Here is a 6,000-nt window from a genome sequence, read left to right as displayed (position 1 = left end):
ACTATACAAGAATCTGTGGCATGACATGCTTTATGTCATCCTGGAGTCTGTGGCTCACTACAATCTATAGATTATAGGATTCAATCTATTAAGACTGCTAGAAAGGGAATGTGCCTGGCTTTTGCCAGCTCTAAATCAAAACTGTGACATTCCTCAGGGAGCATGGAGTCAAAGACTTGCATAACAGCTAAGCTTCTTCTTATGTACAGAGCTATTTACTTGAGTATTCATCAATATCTGCTGTTTGTTTCCATCCTTTTCGGGATCCTTTCTCAGTTGTGGTTCTTTGAATGCCACACATAACCAACTTTAGACCTTTCTATAAATCTTGCTGTCCTCTCCTACACACATAAAATGTCACTTTTCTTATAAAAAAAATATTTAACTATGCTCAGAATTGTTGCAGATGGTTTGCTGTGCAGGCCCCTCCAAATACACTTGTCAATAAGATTCAGCGATAAAAGTGAGGTTTCACTTTTCTTTTCAATTAATTACACTACACATCTATATTGTGTAGATAGATCATTTGAAGACGTCCTGGACAAATGTGAATTGCTTTAGGCTACAATATTTTACCTACTTACCAGGAAGAAAGTCCTATTATATGAATGAGTCTTGCTTCTGAATAGATTCCACTGCACAACTGATATTTCAGATCAATCCTATTTGGGGTGAGAGTCTGTAGTTGAAGAACCACCACGTATTCATCCTTGTTAGGCTTGCTGGTCAGGGTGCAAGGTGTGTATTAGGGACGGGGAGAACATTGACTGTTTTCTTTTATTTTCCCTCACACTGGTCCAAAGGCCTGTCAAACTTCTTTCTTTCTTTCTTTCTCTCCCCCCCCCCCTTCTCTCTCTCTCTCTCTCTCTCTCTCTCTCTCTCTCTCACACACACACACACACACACACATACACACTGGCATATGATCCATGCCTGACGCACCTACAAAATGTCCATTTGATCCCACTGCTCCACAGTGATGGAGCATTCCAGGCCACTACTTGTCAGGAGGATTTATGTGGAGGGGGAGGTCTGCAGCACCTAGGATGCCCTGTCAGGGACCAGAGGCTTGTGCCCTTTCTTGCTCTCTTTAATTTCATATGGGCATTCAAGACAAAGCCCTTATAGAATTAATCAACAGGCTTAATTTTCCCTGAATTAGATTTAATCTAGTGTTTCAAGTGTAAGCTAACAAGGTTAGTTTATTAATCTAATTACCTTGATTAATCCCCAGTCTAATGTTAATTAAAACGAGCATTTCCCCCCATTATTTTCTTCGAGGAAATAAATATTTGTTTCACTAAAATGTGTTGTCTTCTCTGTTTTTCCTTCTGTTTATAAACCCATTAACTGCAGTTTTATAAAAGAATTGGAGATTATCTATATACCAAATTAAACAATAATTACAATAGAGGTGATCATATAAAGGAATGTCTGTTTTGAAAGCTAAAGGCCTTATTTTAAAAGGGCACCGTATTTTTCCATTTAACTTTTACACTTCATTATTTATTTATTTATTTTATTAATGAAAACATTTCTTCTTTCTGTGTCTTAGTGTATTGCACTCACATGCAAAAGCTTTTTCAAGCAATAGGGGCACAGCTTTTATAGGCTCTGTACACATCAGAGTGCTATTGTGCCCCTGGGTCTTGCCTTGAGAGCCAACAAACTGAAGCTCAATCCCGATAAGACTAAGGTACTGTTAGTGGGTGGTTCCCTAGACTGCTTTTGATGGGGTTACACTCCCTCTGAAGGGAGTGTAATCCATATCCCATTCAATCAAAACCCTGGCATTTATTAATTTCTGTGGTTTACCCCAAATCTATAAAAATACTGTGATAATACCCACCTTAAAATCCCTCATGATCAATAACAATTCTGTTTAATCCTGCTCTTCCAACATGAGGAGATGGTGGGAGTGGTAGAAAAAGGCTGGTAATCAAGTGGAAATAAACTTTTCAGCATTCTGCAGCTGAACTGCTTGAAATTTCTATGGCACGATCTCCTCCCATTTCATGAAACTGGCTGCAAAGTGGGTGCTCCTGGCCAGAAATAAAGCAAACTACATATCCAGTAGAAAAACCAAGAGAATACGTCAGGCTTTAGCTTGCTAGTATGCCATGGGAAAGGAGTTCGGCAAGGCTAAATAAGCTCCCTGCTTATTTAACTTATATGCAGAATTCATCATGCAAAAGACTGGGCTGGATGAATCCTAAGCCGGAATTAATATTGCTGGAAGAAATATCAACAATCTCAGATATGCAGATGACACAACCTTGATGGCAGAAAGTGAGGAGGAATTAAAGAACCTTTTAATGAGTGTGATAGAGGAGAGCACAAAATATGGTCTGAAGCTCAACATCAAAAAAACTGAGATCATGGCCACTGGTCCCATCATCTCCTGGCAAACAGAAGGAGAAGAAATGGAGGCAGTGAGAGATTTTACTTTCTTGGGCTCCATGATCACTGCAGATGGTGACAGCAGCCACGAAATTAAGAGACGCCTGCTTCTTGGAAGAAGAGCAATGACAAACCTAGATAGCATCTTAAAAAGCAGAGACATCACCTTGCCGACAAAGGTCCATATAGTTAAAGCTGTGGTTTTCCCAGTAGTGATGTATGGAAGTGAGAGCTGGACCATAAAGAAGGCTGATTGCCAAAGAATTGATGCTTTTGAATTCTGGTGCTGGAGGAGACTCTTGAGAGTCCCATGGACTGCAAGAAGATCAAACCTATCCATTCTGAAGGAAATCAGGCCTGAGTGCTCACTGGAAGGACAGATCCTGAAGCTGAGGCTACAATACTTTGGCCACCTCATGAGAAGAGAAGACTCCCTGGAAAAGACCCTGGTGTTGGGAAAGATGGAGGGCACAAGGAGAAGGGGACAACAGAGGACGAGATGGCTGGACAGTGTTCTCAAAGCTACCAGCATGAATTTGACCAAGCTGCAGGAGGCAGTGGAAGACAGGAGTGCCTGGCGTGCTCTGGTCCATGGGGTCACGAAGAGTCGGACATGACTAAATGACTAAACAACAACAACAACATGCTGTAGACACATGCTCAAAGAAAAAACATCTCACAGTATTGTGAGCTTTCCTTTTGTATTTTATCTATATATATTATCAGACCTTTCTTCTTTCATTAGCAGCCTAGTTGATCATTGTTATTCATAGCTACAAAAAAATTACTGTATATTGCTGCACTGGAAGGTAGTCACCTATACAGTATTTTACTCTGTGCATTTGGTGTTTAGTTTTGTCATCTAAACCCTGCTTTTAGTTATCATTCTTATTGATGCTAATACATCAGATTAGATTCTTTTTGAAAGAACACCTTTTGTAGCTAGCTATCTGGACTGGCACAGTAGCAACCAGATAATATGCTTCAGGACAGATGAAAGTTAATCACTACAGACACCATGGGGGGAGGGAAATGCTGTCCATGTACAAGACTGTACTAGTAGGATGTTTTGCCTGCCTTTCAGGCATCCTGAAGTTGCAACCAGCTGAAAAGAGATACGGATGTGATAGATATATACTTTGATCTTGTATTACAGATCTTGCACACTAAGTTCATGCTGCTAATAGTGTGATGCTTGAGAGACGATGGAAAGAGGAACAATATAAAATAAAGACAGAACTGACAGTTCTAATACAAAGGATTCTCCCCACCTTTCAGTTCTCAGTCCTTACACAAGCTTAATTTTTTGAAGTCCCTCCTATGTGAATAAGGACAGTGGCTTGTTGACAGGGAACCAAAGTGTCAGCTGCTTACACCTTTCCTTACTAACAATGTTTATTGATGTGTCCCCAGTAAATTTCCAAATTGCATAGCTACACTAAATAAAATGTCGCTTCTTGAATAAATTAGACACTTTCTGCTACTCTCTGAATTGTTAATGGCAGCCTTTACAACGAAATGGTTATTTCTCCTCAGAGGATGCCTCTTCAAACCAGGCTGCACCTGGGGCTTTCTGCATTCGTAAAGCTAAATATTGTTTTCTCTTCCTCCACTAGAATATGTTAGAGGGCTTAACCATTTTACGTGAATTTTTTTTCAAATATGCCTTTGAATGTGTGTTGTAATGTACATGTAGATTTGGATGTGCAGTTGTCAAGTTCCAAATTATAGTTCGCCATGTGTGCTTCATAAAAGCAATTCACGGAAGAGAGGGCTCTCAAGGGCTACTATCCACAGAGGTTGTACTCTGCCTCCACAACTGGAGGCATCAGTGTTTCTGAATACAGTGGTACCTCGGGTTACATATGCTTCAGGTTACATACGCTTCAGGTTACAAACTCCGCTAACCCAGAAATAGTGCTTCAGGTTAAGAACTTTGCTTCAGGATAAGAACAGAAATCATGCTCTGGCAGCGCGGCAGCAGCAGGAGGCCCCATTAGCTAAAGTGGTGCTTCAGGTTAAGAACAGTTTCAGGTTAAGTACGGACCTCCAGAACGAATTAAGTACTTAACCCGAGGTACCACTGTACCCATTGCTGGAAACCATCATAGGGAAGAGTGCTCCTGTAGTCGAATCCTGCTTGCTAGTTTCCCACAGGCAACTGTTCAGCCTCTGTGAAAGCAGAATGCTGGACTACACTGGCCATTGGCCTGATCCAACAGGTTCTTCTGTTCTTCTTCTGTTCTTAATTAGGAATGGTTTGGAGCTCTCCTTGTTTCTTAAATATGTAAGATGAATAGGCTAGACATATGGTTTATCTGCTGACTCTCACAAAACATATCACATTTCAAGAAAAAGGATGACTAACAACTATAAGGATATGGGAAGTTGCTTTGAATTAATTTAGCTCCCTCTTCCATTTTGAGCATTTGTTTTCTTCACAGTTGGCTATGTGGCTGATATGCTTTCCCATACACTGACAAGCTTCCCTATACGCTGAGAACATTATGTGCGGGCAAGCTCAAAGTGGCAGTCTTGCCTGGATTTAGATTTGCTAGGATTCTGTGGTGGTACCCATATTGTGGGACTCTTCTTGATTTAGGTCTCTTTAAACAACAGACAAGGAGAGAAAGGACACCCCCCCCCCCCGAGCATATTGAAAGTAACTGCTATCCAGCTTTCTTTTGGTTATGTATGATGGCTTTCAGCTCCTTGGGCTTTATTTCGGGGTGTGCTGTTTTTGTGATTATTTTAGCATTCTGAATTGTTTTAATACATTTATTTACTTACAGAATTACTGTTTATATTGGATTTTATTATTATTTGTAAGCGTGTACAAATTGTAAACTACTCTTTTATTTCCATTCAGATGAGAATTTAACAAATAATGATGCAGGATCACTACTTTCATAATGTGATGGAAGGCCCCCAGTTTACCTGCACATATTGGGAGGTTCTTGACCCACTTCTGAATGGTTGTCAGTAGTGGTAACTTTGTGATTTACCCCTGTGCCTTTACATTTTCCACCTGTTTGGAATATGAATCAGAACCAGGTTCTCCAACCTAGCTTTCCCCTGATCCTTTTCACTGCTTACTCCACATCCAGATTTCTAGTTAGACTGATGTGCTCCCTCCCCTGCTTCAAACCAGCTTCAAAACAGCCCTACTTGTCAAGAAACTACAAGATTGATATGGATTGTGTCTAATGTCATGTGAATGTGGCTTCACAAACTAGCAGTGGGAGAGCACTGGATGCAAAGCAAGCAGTACTGTGAACAGACCCTTACTTGCTCCAGTGCTTGAGAACATGAGGACAAAAGCCAGTGGAGGTTTGTGTGGAAGTGGGCAGGAGAAGCCACTTGTCTGCAGTGCAGCTTGGCAGCCTTGTTTCTCACAGCTTTCCTCACTGATGAGTTTCTGTTTCCTTTGCCAAGCTTCTTAGAGGGATTGGATCTTTGCACGATGCTGACTTTTATCTGTTTTGGTGACCCCAGCCCAAAATGAAGGTTTTTATGTGTATCTAGGGATAGTCTGGAATCTGTCACTGCTTCTCCTTTCTGAATGCTTTTCCTTTCTGAATGTGTGAACACATTCACTCC

Source organism: Podarcis filfolensis, assembly GCF_964270895.1.
Source record: "Podarcis filfolensis genome assembly, chromosome: 2".
Classification (NCBI taxonomy): domain Eukaryota; kingdom Metazoa; phylum Chordata; class Lepidosauria; order Squamata; family Lacertidae; genus Podarcis; species Podarcis filfolensis.
Note: the sequence above shows the minus strand (reverse complement) of the source record.